At 36.4% G+C, this 14,227-nt stretch overlaps 2 non-coding genes across 2 annotated transcripts; both read right to left on the reverse strand.

Annotated features, from left to right (window-relative positions):
- Positions 1–11,052: 11,052 nt before the first annotated feature.
- On the reverse strand, positions 11,053–11,124 carry Trnag-ucc. Its single transcript has one exon. It is a non-coding gene; the product is annotated as a tRNA-Gly (tRNA).
- Positions 11,125–14,025: 2,901 nt separating this feature from the next.
- Trnan-guu lies at positions 14,026–14,099 on the reverse strand. Its single transcript has one exon. It is a non-coding gene; the product is annotated as a tRNA-Asn (tRNA).
- Positions 14,100–14,227: the final 128 nt, after the last annotated feature.

A 14,227-nucleotide genomic window follows, 5' to 3' on the forward strand; every position in this document is an offset into this window, starting at 1 on the left:
TTTAAATTTAACGTCAATAACAAAGGACTTTAATTAATTATTTTACATGTAATGAAACATACAAGTGACGGCCATACTCCCAGCTCACTTGGCTCTTTAAATAAAGTAATTTCTCAGCATTTGTTTTTGTTTATACAATTGTATATTGTTTACGAAATAAAATTATACCGAGCAAGTTGACTTAATCAATTAGTAAATTATGAAGTCTGTTTCTCTTACAAAAAGAAAAAAAGTGAATTATTTGATTAAGTAAGAAGCAAGGGTTGAATTTTCAAATAAACAATAGAGTTTCCGACGAAAGATTTCATTTAGCCTTAGAGCTTAAATATGCCTCGAAACAAACTTATCTCCATATACAGAGAGCATCGTAGGTGTATTTGTACACTATTAGTACTCAAGTTTCCAATAAAATATAAATACAAGAAAAGAACAACTATACTGCTCCGAGTATAGGGAAACGAAACGAACTTATCAAGCACAACAAATGCTTATACAAGCAGATTGCAGTTGTCTTACAGCACTCCGATACATATTACTACTGTTGTTATATGGATTTTAGTGGCTACCGATATTACATAACATTCATTTGACTGAATAAAGAAAAAATTTAAATAGTTTTGGCAATAAGGAGATTATTGGTTTGAATATTATCTAAAAATCATTTCAGAGACTAACCGTTGGAGCTTCGTCTGTAATCAACGACTTTAAAGATACGTAGTACGGTATTTAATTGTGTTAGGAATATATAAATATAGAACTTTGACATATATGAACGTTAAACCGTGTTGAGTGGAATTAGCGACGTGGTGTTCGTGAGGCAGCATCTCTTAGACCCAGATGTGCAAAAAGAGCACATCGGTCAGTGAAAACGGCGTATTGTCCCGGGGCACTTTATAACAATCAGCCGGTAATTAAGCGACTCCAAGGGCACAGGCACCGTTTCACTTTTATTTCTAGACTTTAAAATTATTTTTTTCAAAGTTGATTCGCAGCCGAGTCTGCAAAGTCAAAACTTCTATCTAATATCATAAAGGAGAGATCTTTTTAAGTTCAGTCTGTAATTAATTTTAATTCAATGGATTTCACTATTTTTGAGTGACAAATACATTAATTAAGTCAGTACGCGTTAAACACTTAGGTCTACTAAAACTTAGAAGAAATTCGTAATTTTTGTTTGGTTTTGTTCGTGCTTTGCAAACGGCAACGAATTTCTTAATTAAAACAAAATGTCAACTAAAGGCTAGTTTACATTTAGTCTGTGTGTGGGGGAGAGGGGAGGGGCAAGCCCGTGGATGTCTAAAGAAGCTTTAATTAATGTCGTTGTAAGGGCGTTAATTGCAATCTGAGGTCGTTTTGCGTCGGCTCGACGCGTTGCCGCCTCACCGCTAATATAACCAAACATCTCTTACACTTCTCTTTTTATTGTACTTTGTGTATTAACTAGTTCCTTTATAACCGTAAGCGCACCTCGACTGTTATCAGATATTTCAACCAAATTTAACTTCATACATATTCCAACGGTGGTTTGGCAAAATGAAAAATAATAACTCTTTATTTGTAATATATTTTAATTTCATTATGTATTTACCAATTAAGTAAGATAACTCAAGTTACATCTGCGATGCCAGGAAGCGATGCGTTGTTGGCCTTTAAGTATGCGGACTTATAGACCCTTTTGATGTACAGTACACACTAATTACGCAATTAACGTAATTTTACTTAGTTAACAGTTAAAATCAATTTTATGTTTATTCTATGAAGAGAAATGCTCTCGGCTATAACATGTAACAGTTCTCAAGACTATAATGTAGATGAGCTTTACGTGTCGCAATAATTCACACCCTCTCGCATTAAAAATATTAGTCTAGAGACAACGTTGACGGCGGGGACTCGAGACTCGACATTCCAGTTATCTTATTAATTAACAGGCGAGACGCGAGAAAAAATTTCGTTTGAGCGTTTAAGAAGGCTCTTCACACCTGCGCGAGGTAATTAGGTGCAGAACCGAATTACCGACGCTCTGCGTATAAAAAATAACTGGTACGTTTTGAAGCTTATGCTTAAATGGTACGTCTTCTGCTGATACCACTACCGCCTACAACTACTGGTAATCAGCATCGTACCACGTTGACTTTTAACCTAATCAGTTAGTCTATACTAATATTATAAAGAGGAAAGGTTTGATTTTTTGTTTGTTTGTATGAATTGAATAGGCTCCGAAACTACTTGGCAGATTTGAAAAATTCTTTCACTGTTGGAAAGCTACATCATTCCTGAGTGACATAGGCTATATTTCATTTTCAAACAAAATAGGCATCCTTACTAAAATTACGATAACATTAACATTTGTTTATTATTTGATACAATTCTAACAGATGGCGCTGAGTTAAAGGTAGTTTAGTTTAGGTCCGTGTCGTGGTACCAACGTTTCACATAAGTTCTCCTACGGTTTCCCTTGATTAATTTACTACTATGTAATATAACAAAAACCTTAGCCGCAGCAACGCTTGGCCGAGTCTGCTAGTCATAAATAAAAAAGCAACGACAAGTATGTTAAACATATTAGTAAAAGGCTGAATCATAGTTATTTCAGAATGAGAATATGCAACTTGATTAACATTATTATTTTAAAAACTACTTCTGCCTCCTCACAAAATATTTAGAGAATACATTTAACACGGTGCGTGTAAAAATGTATTTGCAACAATTTTATTTTCTTTCGCAAATTCGCGCGCATTTCAGCCACAGACTATTTAAACACAGTTTTGAGAAAACTATTTACCTACAGATACGGGCTGCTTTATTATTTAAAAAAAACTGAGTTTATGTGCACGAAACGCTGTAACGATTTATTTTATTATAGAAAATAATTAAACTTTTTCTTAATGTTACTGCGACATTGCCGTGAATGTCGGCGTTAGACCTCTTGATGAAACAAGTCGGCCTCGAAATCTGCTCCTCTCCCCATCAAAACTACTGTCACCAATAATCTGTGCTCGCATATCATTCGTTCGCTATTTTGAGCGTTTGCTAAGTAATTAGAGGGAAAAAATATTTAATTAGCATACATGTGCGCCGGTTATGGCTACAACGAAGCAACGTTGGCGTGTTCGTACGAATAAAGAAACCGTTTGGCTGAGCCTCGCAAAGCGCCTGAAACACCTTTTAGATTTTAATTACTTGATTTATGAATTTTACTTTTAATTAGACGCTAGTTTATTGAAGCTACAAGAAACTCGCTCGAAAACGTTTGCGGAGATTCAAAGTAATTAGTTCAGCTTCATGCTCATTTAAAAGTCTTGTTCTCGTGAATATTTACGTGTCGTCGAAATCTGAACGCTTTTGTGGTGTTCGTTAGTATATATAATTAGGAATTATAGATAACTTACTTATCCTTAAATAATATACCTTTATTCCAATTGTAAAGATTAACACGTTACAGAAAATAAAAAACTATTTTTTTTTGCTAATATATTTGTGTTTAGAACATCTTTACTTCAAAGGGCAAAATACAAATCGCTCCCAAGCTTTTAATAACGCAAAATATCGCTCCATGAATATTAATATGAAAATCTGTTTCCACACAGCCTTAGAATTGCCATTTATTAGATTATCATATTCAGGACGCAAACCGGTGACGTAACTATATAATATATCCTATGTCTACTACTGTAGTCAAGTTATAGTATGTAGTCATGTTTTTGTATATTTTCTGTCTGAGATGTTGACAGCAAGACTTCTAAAGTTCTATACCACAAAGATGGTTCAGCCCTGCAGCATGTAAGCCTGGTAAAAGCAAAACTGTGAACAGGCATGTCAATTTATCATTTATTTATTAATGGCATCGTTTAAAAATACATAATTTTCGTACGTTACATGAAAACTTGAAAACACACTATTTTATATCCCTAATCATAGATTTAAAAAAACATTCCATGACATGGCAATATTACGAATTCGAAATGAAAACTTTAAATAATAATTACGATGAACCAACAGATTAAATCGATCAAATATGAAACTCGATTTGATATAAAAATGTTCAATAGATATTAAAATGCTAACAATATTGGTTCAAATCAAACGATGGCAAATCTGATCAAACACGGCGTGCAATATTAAAACCAATTAGTTCCTCAAATACATGGTGTTCTATCAGTTTACAATCGATAAGAGAGCCTCTATCGAGTGTGAAACGTACGATCATTCAATATTTTCATATTACGCCTTGTGAAACGAACGTAAAAACGTATTTATTCTATCACCAATTATTTTATGTGAATTCCCTTCAGCGATTGCAACTTTTGAATTCTCTTTGACATGAAACAGTTGCGCGTTCTAGCAATTCAAATACAGAGTTTTTTGAGTTCTTTAAAATAATTCAGTCTCTGCATACGTACCTCTTGTGAGAAAATAGGGCGCGTATGTCCCACATTTACAAATTACATTAGTAAAACCTCCTTATGGTTTCATTCATATTAATACGCAAATTCATCCTCATTAAAACCTCATACAACTTGATCTTTTTAGATTTTAACATGAAACATTATTTGTGAAAGAATCGGTGTCATGGAATCACCAAAAATGTACTATTTAGGAAAGGCGAGTGAAACCCGAGCGGGTGTCGGACGCAATTGATCGGCAATCGCGTGGGGCGAGGGAAGTGTCGTAATGAGGTACACCTTCACACCTCGCGTCCACACCTCACACGGTATCGGGTTACTATAACACATGGCGTTTTGCTAATCTTGCAAATAAAAAACATTCCCGAATCCAAGGAAATCAAATTAAGTAGATTACAATATTATTGCGTTTTGAAGCGTCAATGACCTCCGATTGCACAATACGCGTAGTGTTAAATTGATAAGAGTGAGTTGTAATTACGAGCCGAGTCGAGTGCGATGTAACGAAGGTGCGAGTGTCAAATACTTAACTACAGTAATTGTTCGCGCCTCACTCGAGTGCGTCATTTCACTCTGTATTGTTTGTGTAAATAATTGTAACACCTTGTATACGCGTCTACGCTCAGCGAATTGTATGGGCTAACGAAAAACAATGAAACATTGCAAATTACGTTATGTGATGTGTTTTACACGAGAAATCGGTTATAGTTGGACTCATGCGACAAGATGTCGTATAGTCAGTACTTAAGCAATAGTAAAAAGCTCAGAATATCAATTGGATGGGCCCAATTATATCGGGGCAGAGAATAGTATGTCTTAAATATGCCTTTTGTTCTATTATGCAAAAGACTCATTCCATAAACTACTCGCATTATTTGGAAGGTGTTATTTTCACCTTTCAAGTGCCCTCCACTATAATTGGCGTTGTTTACCAAAAGATTGCCTCTCAACCGACGAAGCGATTACAAGTTAGCTACTTAAGTACAAAATTGCACAAATGTTTGCACCCCAAAACGTGGACCCCTTTTCAGGACCCGAAAGCCTGCACACGTTGGCCGTTGCCGTGGCAACGGGGTCAATAACCCACGCCACCGTATGCCTCCTATGAAAATTCAATATTATTTTTAGGCAATTATTATGAATTTTAAAACTTACTGAATGCTTTGCCTAAAGTACATAGTAAAGCCGAAGAAGGTGGTTTCCTGAGAAATCCTCTTTGCTATCGATAACTAAATAAAAATAATAAAGATAAAATAATATTCATTTTATTTATATATAACACTTAACGTTTTTTATAGTTATTTTATATTAATGATACGTTAAATCAAACTTACCAGTTTCATACAAATATATCTAGTGTATATGTATAGAGGTACTTTTGGTCGCACCCCTACTGTTGAATTGCACTGTTAAATGTGCGATTTTAAATGTACTTAATCCATCCACTATCACTATGAAACGTCACATTTTGTAAGTAAATAAGGTAAAAGTGAAACAAAAACATTCGCGTGTCGGTACATTTGAACGAATGCGACCGCCGTGTAACAAACGAGCACACGGACAAACATACAAACACTCGAGATATCGAATCTCGGGCGATTGTGGACCCTAACTGTGCAGCTCTAATGCTCAATGCCACAGATTAGAAATATAGGGAATGAAAAGTTAACCTTGTATCTGCGTACACACGAATTCCATTTTCAAATTCTGCCGCGGAAAACTGGCTTTTCTACTCTACATGTAAATGCCAATTTCCTTTATAACATTTGAAAACAGTTCAATGTAAACTTTATAAAACTAAAATAGAGCTCAAAATGAATTGCAAAATATTTTCAGACAATGCGCCACGCAATGACGTTTCGATAAAGAGACCGGGAGATCCCTGGGGAAGGCAATACTAGGGGTGCATTTTCGTCTGAAACGTCGGGATATAAAGAATCGATGTAGAAGACGTCGGAAATTTATTGTATTTTCACAATTTAAACTTTGCTTTTCAAACGTTTTCAATTGCATAAAAATTGCTTGAAAATTTTTGATTTTTGAGTGTGACTTGAAAATTTCAGTCTTGTGGTTATTCATTGTTTGAATTTCTACATCTTTTCCGCACGTCAAAATACCTCTGATGTACACGGTCTATTTTAGTGGTTGAAATTTCATGAATATATTAATTATGTCTTTATTTATTCTATATAAGGTAATCTGTATCTTGATTATATATTCTTGTTTTATACCAAACAAATAACTACGGATAAATAGGTTTTATAGTGAAATTAATAATAAGAGTATGCATTGCTTCGTAACTGACTTTTTGAAAAAGTATTTTAATCAAAAAATTATGTACCACAAAGAACGGTTCGGTGGCCCTCAATACACAATTCATACTAAAATGATAAGTCCTGAGTAGATACCTCGATATAATGTCTCCTTACCAGGAGAAAAGGCACCCAATATTGTTAACCGTAAGGATTTGGGGAAATTCTATTAGTTAAGGAACAAAAAGTTAGATTGATGCTGAAGATACCTTGACTATAAAATTCTAAATAGTGGACGTAAATAATAATAACGTAAATATAAACATTAATATATTAAGTTCTGTCATATTGACCTTTTTATCGAAGTGGCTTGAGATGACAATTGTAAGACGTTCTATAACCATTTGAACGGTTTATCTATGCTTATGATAGAAAGACCAAAGTTTTTGACAAATTGAAGCTTCACGTAGCAAATACAAGTAGATGCAGTTCACTGTATAAAGAGTTATCTAGCAGGGAACGTAGTGATAAAGCATTCCCTTTGCCATCGCGGACTAGCCGACATACTTCTTTAAGAATTTACCACACTCAGCCATAGTTTTAATATTACGATATTAGCATTTGTTATGTTAAAGAATTAATATAGTATAGGATATATTTAACAAATAAGCATAAGTACTTTTACTACACATGAGAATAATAATTATTAATTAGTAGAATTTATGTTTAGCAAAACTTAGAGTTTAGAAATTTAGAAAAGATAGTTTCTATTTTATACTGTAGATATAGGATTACGTATGATGTGGCAAACTTTAATAAATAATAAAATAAATACTTGCTGTCGTATATTGAACATATCATTAAAAAACCGACTCCCTGAATTGCCTTTTGTATCGTATAATGTAATGGTATATTATATCTTAATAATAGCTGATATAATAAGCTAAAACGCCCGGTATACACTCAGCTGAACTTTCGATTCGTGAAGTCTCCACTCAAATATGAGCCTTCTTATGACGTCATTCGCGATTCCTTAGCAATAGTCAAGTTGTTGTCAAAGCGTTCTTTCTTTAGCATAGAAACGAAGAGCCCAGCTATCGAGGTTTTTGGGTTGATAGCTGCTAGAAAGGGAAATAATTAGGCCTATAGGCATGGCTTAATTTGTAATCTACAAATCCAATATCCAGGTCACGTCATGCATAAGCCTCGTTACATAGAGAGGCAAGGCTATGAAGTCATAGATCTGATTAAATTTTCGCTCTTTACAGTTTTATTTATATATCTCATGTCCTTCTGTGTCCCGGCAAGTGCCCATGAAAGGCTACGTTATACGATGTGCCTTCATAATTGGTCACAGGTTTAGATCGAATGATTTTAAAATAATAAGAAATAAACGTTATTAGTGAACATGTTAGCTACAGTAAACATCAGTGAACAATAGTTAACAGCAACTGTATTAAGAGAAGCAGGGCCCTCAAATGAGAGTCGCTCTTAACGTTTTTTCCTTCACAAAGCTTCTTTTAGTATGTTTGAAGTATTTCCGCGTCAACGAGCAGTCGCGAGGTTATCATACGCGGCGCTTTTGATGTTCCCACGAATATTCCTATACAAGGATTGTGTGCTTTGCAATAGAATTACAGATGCTGTTATGGTTTTAGGCATTTATTTACTGATTCATTATGCTATTAGCATTATTAGATATTAGTTGTTGTAAGGATGAGATCTTGGACAAAATTAAAAACCCAGTGAGGCACTTCGCACATAAATATGCCCCAGACGCGAATATAATGTGTACAGAGCTATTCGACTGGAGCCAGTCGAAACATAACGTGAACGAACAAGCCTTTCAACATTTTTTAACCAAATCAAAAGAGTCAGTAAATTGTGAGATGTCGATATCATGAATTCCCTTTGAATTCTCGTTCGCTGCGAAAATAGTTTTCCAACTCAATAAGCAACTTGTAATATCAGTTTGTTTGAGTGACTGTATCTCTTGGGCTTATATATCTACTGTACTTTAAGCACTTACTTTATCATATTTCTAACTGTATCTATTGTTTTGTACTCGGATTGACTTGTCAATCTATGAAGCAGCCGCGACACGTTTCAATTCGTTTTATATTCGATCGCAAGCTACTGATGATTTATTAAGATACTTGATTTAAGCCTTGAAGAATTTTTTTGGACATCTAAGTTATCGTCCTTCCCTGCTGCTATTGCAGATTTAGGCAAATGCCTAAATTAAATGTTATCGATCAAGCTATTTCAAGCGTAACGATGGAACATAGTAATAAATATATTGTTTTATATTTTATTATTTTCGTTCGATATTTAGTTAAGACAAAAAATAAATGTTCCGGCCACACATGCTCTGCAATCTGTAGTATCGAGTGCTTGCAGTTTTATTTCGTTGGAGCACAACCAAAACCATAATATTTCAAATAAAAATATTCGATCACAGAACGCTCTCAATGATGCAATAGCATAAAGCGCGTTTTTTTGATAAATTCGCCAATTCACTAAAAACAAGTCCAAGTGAAAACAGCTCCATTACAGCGCAGCGGCCGGATCCTTTTACAAAATTGAACTATCAGCAAAAATATTTAGAATTGATCAAAAGTGAGGGAAATATTTTTTTAAATGTAACTCTAAGCTCAAAGACCAGGGCAATAGTTTTAAGTGGGCAGTCGAAGCAGCGCAATCAAAACGCGCGCGCTGCAGATCAAAGGGCCGCTTAATGGCTTTTAAGCGCGCTCGGGGCGGGCGGCGGCGGCGGGCGGGCGGGTCGCAGCTTCAAGTAGTTAGGGCGAATTGTTGCGTACACTCGTTTTTGTTTCGGCCTCGTTGTCTAATGAAAGTCACTTGTGCTCGGCGGTGCCTCTGCGAGAGCCGCCGCTGATACGTGAGGACTGAGGGCCGCTGCCTCCTGAAACTGTTCCCATTCTAACGACAATATCTTCAAGTAGACTATTAGAGGACTCGCCTTTGTGAGGCTCCGTGAATAAGAAACAAGGAAATCTCTTATAGAGAGCCTATAGATATGTAGTATTGTATTGTAGTCTACTTGGTTATCTAGAAGCAAACATCAATTGAAAAGTGTCCTCGTATCAATGTACTTGGTAAAATGGAGTAAGGAGTCACTATAATATAACAAGAGTATACTTATTCTCAACGAAAAGTTTATATTGATCTTTAAGGTTTTTAATTTATTAGTATCAAAATAAATTTACATTCGTTTTAGTAGATTCCACACAAATATGATTAAATCGTGACAAATGCCAAAGATTGAAGCAAACCAATTAAATCTATTTTGTCAGATGAAGTGTCCCCGATCGGATGAACATTATTAATTGGATGTGATTCTTATTATCGGCGAGTTGAGCCGGTCGCGATTGTCAAAAAGAGTCTGTGCGTTCGTGAAATAATTTCGAAAATTTCATTTAAAGTTAAAACTCGATATTTTTATTGCACTCAGACTGTGGCTATTGAAACTCAATCGGAAATATTAAAGGAATGCACCTGCTACCTGCGTATTATTGTTGACAGATTGGGTACTTATCTTTCTATATGTGCAGTACAAGTGGCCAGCGCCTTCTAGAAATTGACTCCACAGGGCTTCAGTCGACTTTGTTGGCAAAACGACTTGTTGGTCATTCATTCGTCGGTCTCAGTTGGAATAGCTCGCTGTGAACTCGCGACCTAGATGCTTTCAGCTCATTTGCACTATCTCTGTTTGCCATCTGAATGTTCTACAGATATCATCCGTCTTACAAAATCGTATGTACGCTCACACATGTCAATTCTTTTCGTTCCGAGTTAATGCAGAGATATGACAGCTTTTAAGCGTAAAGTTGTCCAAATAGTGCAACAATGAATTGAATTACTGTTACTTGGCAATTGATAGAATCAATCATCCCTAATTATAAATATTGTTTTGCTAAATTGTCAAATTTTGCGTTTATGGGTATTAGAATGGAGCGACCGAAATGACTACTTGTAATTGTCGAATATGAAATCTCGCCCTTATCCAAGAATAGTTAAGATCGTTATTGTGAGAGGGTGAGGATTTAGGGGATATTTGCTAATATTGACAGAAAACCTAACTTCCGGCAGAGCGCAGCACATTCCGCACAATTTGCCTCTAATTGCTGTGACGGCGTGCTCTAGCTATCTATACCACAAATCGACACCGTGTTCAAAATGGCATTTAATGTTGCTTTATAATGGAATAAGTTATAATAGAGTAATAATAGTATATTATATAATATTGTAGTTACAGTAATCTAATATTTTATTGACTTAATATTTTTAATATTTTGAGGAGTATTCCTCTTGGGAACTGAAAACCTGATTCGAATAATTTAATAAAAAAATTTAAAAAAAAGTCGTAAAAAGTGTGCGTCGGCCGGGAATCGAACCCGGATCAACTGCTTGGAAGGCAACTATGCTGACCATTACACCACCGACGCTGTATTTACTATAGCGAAAATTGCCATTATTATCAAACTACTTATCGTATAATAATTAATAATACATATTTGTTATGAACATTGTCATTTAATTAAATCTGCGCAATAGTAATCTTGTATATATTAATAAATAACTGGGTATTAAAACAACTAAACCGCGGCTCAGGTCAATGACGTCATCGGCACTAGATGATTTCAAACGGTATTTTATGTAGAAACGCGACAAAGTAAGAACACTAGAGAGCACAATAGAGGTTGGTAAAAGTTCATATGACAGTAAATAGCGGGCTAATTAAAGTTGCACCGGCTCTAGAGCCATCTTAACCCGCGGCCGCCTACCTACCGGCGCATACCTAGACAGACAATGCCGACGGGAGAGGGCCACAGCGCACGCACCCGCCACAGTGACGTCACACGATAACGTCGAATACAACCAACAGGCCAGCTTTGAGTAAATATCTCTCAAACATACTTAAATAAATCTAAGAAATAATTTGCAAAGGCCGGTCACCCACGGAGGAGTTGCGCCCTACCAATTGCAAACATTTGATCCTCTGCGCCTGCGGTAGACTGTGGAGCGCAGCATCTCGAGTGCGCACCGTAATCAGAGCTAATAGAAGCGCGTTCTTTGATCTGAAACTCAAAGGGAAGGGCCCAACTCGAGACGAGCGCGACACACCGTAACTTTACAATTGACACTGAATTCGGACTTTTTCCCACCTTTTCATCTTATACGATATTTGTATAATTAGTAGACTATATATGCCAGCTTTGGAAATTAGTTGTCGAGGTAAAAGCTAATAATATTAATTTGTGATCCCTCTTGGAGCATCAGCAGTCATCGTGTCGTAATTAATTCTTTTGTGCCTCGATCACGAAGCGCGCCGGCCCTCAGTCAACTCTCATTGTAGTTTTAATTTGATTGTATTGTGATTCTAATCACCTTATTTTGTGGATTTTCTGCATCTAGATTTATATCACAACCGGATAAATACACACGAAAAGCGTAATTAGCTTATTACAAATAGTACGATAGTGAACAGTTGTCGGGGTACACAGGTGCGGCTGGAGCTGATACTACATAAAGCACGTATTCTATTAATTTATCCGTTTATTTAAGCAAACAGAGAATCAATCACTGTCAAGCATACGATAGAGCGTATGTTTGTTCGCGATAATCCCCGGCTCGCCACTCAATAGCTGGATTATTTCCTGTGGCGTTACCTCTGCTATTTACTTACACGTGTTCCGATAACGGACATTATCAAATACAAATTCGCCTTAAATTAACTTCCTTTTAAATTATTCTTATCTCGAGCCACGTTTTCTCAAACCCATAAACTTCACATTACAGGCCACTGCTGTAGCTAAGTAGGACCAAATAACAAATCTCTTCATTAAAAAAAGGATTTGAAGATCATATTTAGCTAAATTAGAAGCAGTATATCTACTTAACGAGATAGCGTTAACCTTGAACCATAAATAGTTAAACAGAAAGCAATTAAAAAGGCGCAGGACGCCATTAGCGCGTCATCGGTGAGCTCCGACAGTGAGAGAATTATACCGACACACGGCAGAACTAAGGTATGGTGACGTGCACGAAAACCAGATCGCCGTTTATAACTATCAGCGCTGCTTCAGCCCATCAATACATCTGAGCAAACAAACACATTTAAATTATGATTGCTCCACTACATATAAAAATAAGGCTGGGGCACACGATGCAACGCAACGACTAGTTCAGAATAATATTTGTGTTCATTCATGAAATGAGAAAACGAAATTTTATTAATACTCAATTCCTATTTTTATTAATAAATAATACATTTTAACGAAAATCAGTCTTATCTTAACAGTCTAAAAATATATGGTTATCGCTCAAATAAAGGCCTCTTATAGAAAATATAGGAACAATATAATGTATATAAACTTTCCCAATCAACACATAAACCTTTTGAAAAGCGTGTCGGGTGTGTCAGGCCTTACAGGTGTAGCAAGTGCAGCTCATTGAGCGGCCCCAATTGCCCATTAACTTCATACTAGCCAATTCAAAGGTGTTCTAATAGCTTTGAGCCAGTTTCATCAAGAATTATTACTCCGCTTTTGTTTACACTACGCCGTAGCTGCGCCTTGTGTGCGAATTGTTTTTATAACACATTTATTATTTCTCTTTAAAGTCTGAATGTTTTAATGCCATGACATTCCTGTTAGGGTCCGAATAATCAAGACAGCATTCACTTTGATTCCCATAATCACAGGTATAGGATGAACGCTAGAGCCGTAAATGCTATGCAATGCTCGACAGAATATATTCCGCACAAATGTGCAGACTGCAGCAAAGCCTCAAAATCCGGCGTATTGCGAAATTAACGCAACATGCCGTCACCACACTTCGGTCCGGTCAGAAAACGTGCGAGCCTCTCCTAGGCCTGCCATTTCCGAACTGCCACTCCGCACTTCCTGAGACCACGTCAAATCCAACATTTCATTCAATGTTGGATTCGCAACTTCATATAATTTCGAGTCATAGCCATGGCCATTATAGTCATGGTCCATATGCCATGCAAGTAAAAAAATATTTGTTTACTTTACTTTTAATAATAATAATCGTCGACGACCAATCCCTCTCCGAGCGGCTTGATCCTTTGGCGTTGCGTAGAGATGTGGGATCGCTTCTTCTACGTCCACCGTTCCACAACGGAGTATTTTTGATGGCAGTTTTTGGCGCTTACCACCGCTATGTGAAAGCAGCTACCCATTGAGCGTGCCAATTCTTAAAAGACTGGCAACCCACTCGGGAGCCCCCTGGCATTGAGAATGTCCATGGGCGGCGGTATCACTTAACATTAGGTGGCCCGTTTGCCCACTATTCTACAAAAAATAATAATAAAATAGAAGAATCGCCCCCGGGTGGGCTCGAACCACCAACCTTTCGGTTAACAGCCGAACGCGCTAGCCAATTGCGCCACGGAGGCATGTGTAAGTTTGTTTCAAATTATACATAACAAACCACCACCGTTTGAGCTTGATAGAGATAGCAATATATTTTGATTTCATTACGCGTAAACCTGTTTTAAGCTTTTATAACTGGCTCAAAACCTCC

This window comes from Pieris rapae, chromosome 4 (genome assembly GCF_905147795.1).
Source record: "Pieris rapae chromosome 4, ilPieRapa1.1, whole genome shotgun sequence".
NCBI lineage: Eukaryota > Metazoa > Arthropoda > Insecta > Lepidoptera > Pieridae > Pieris > Pieris rapae.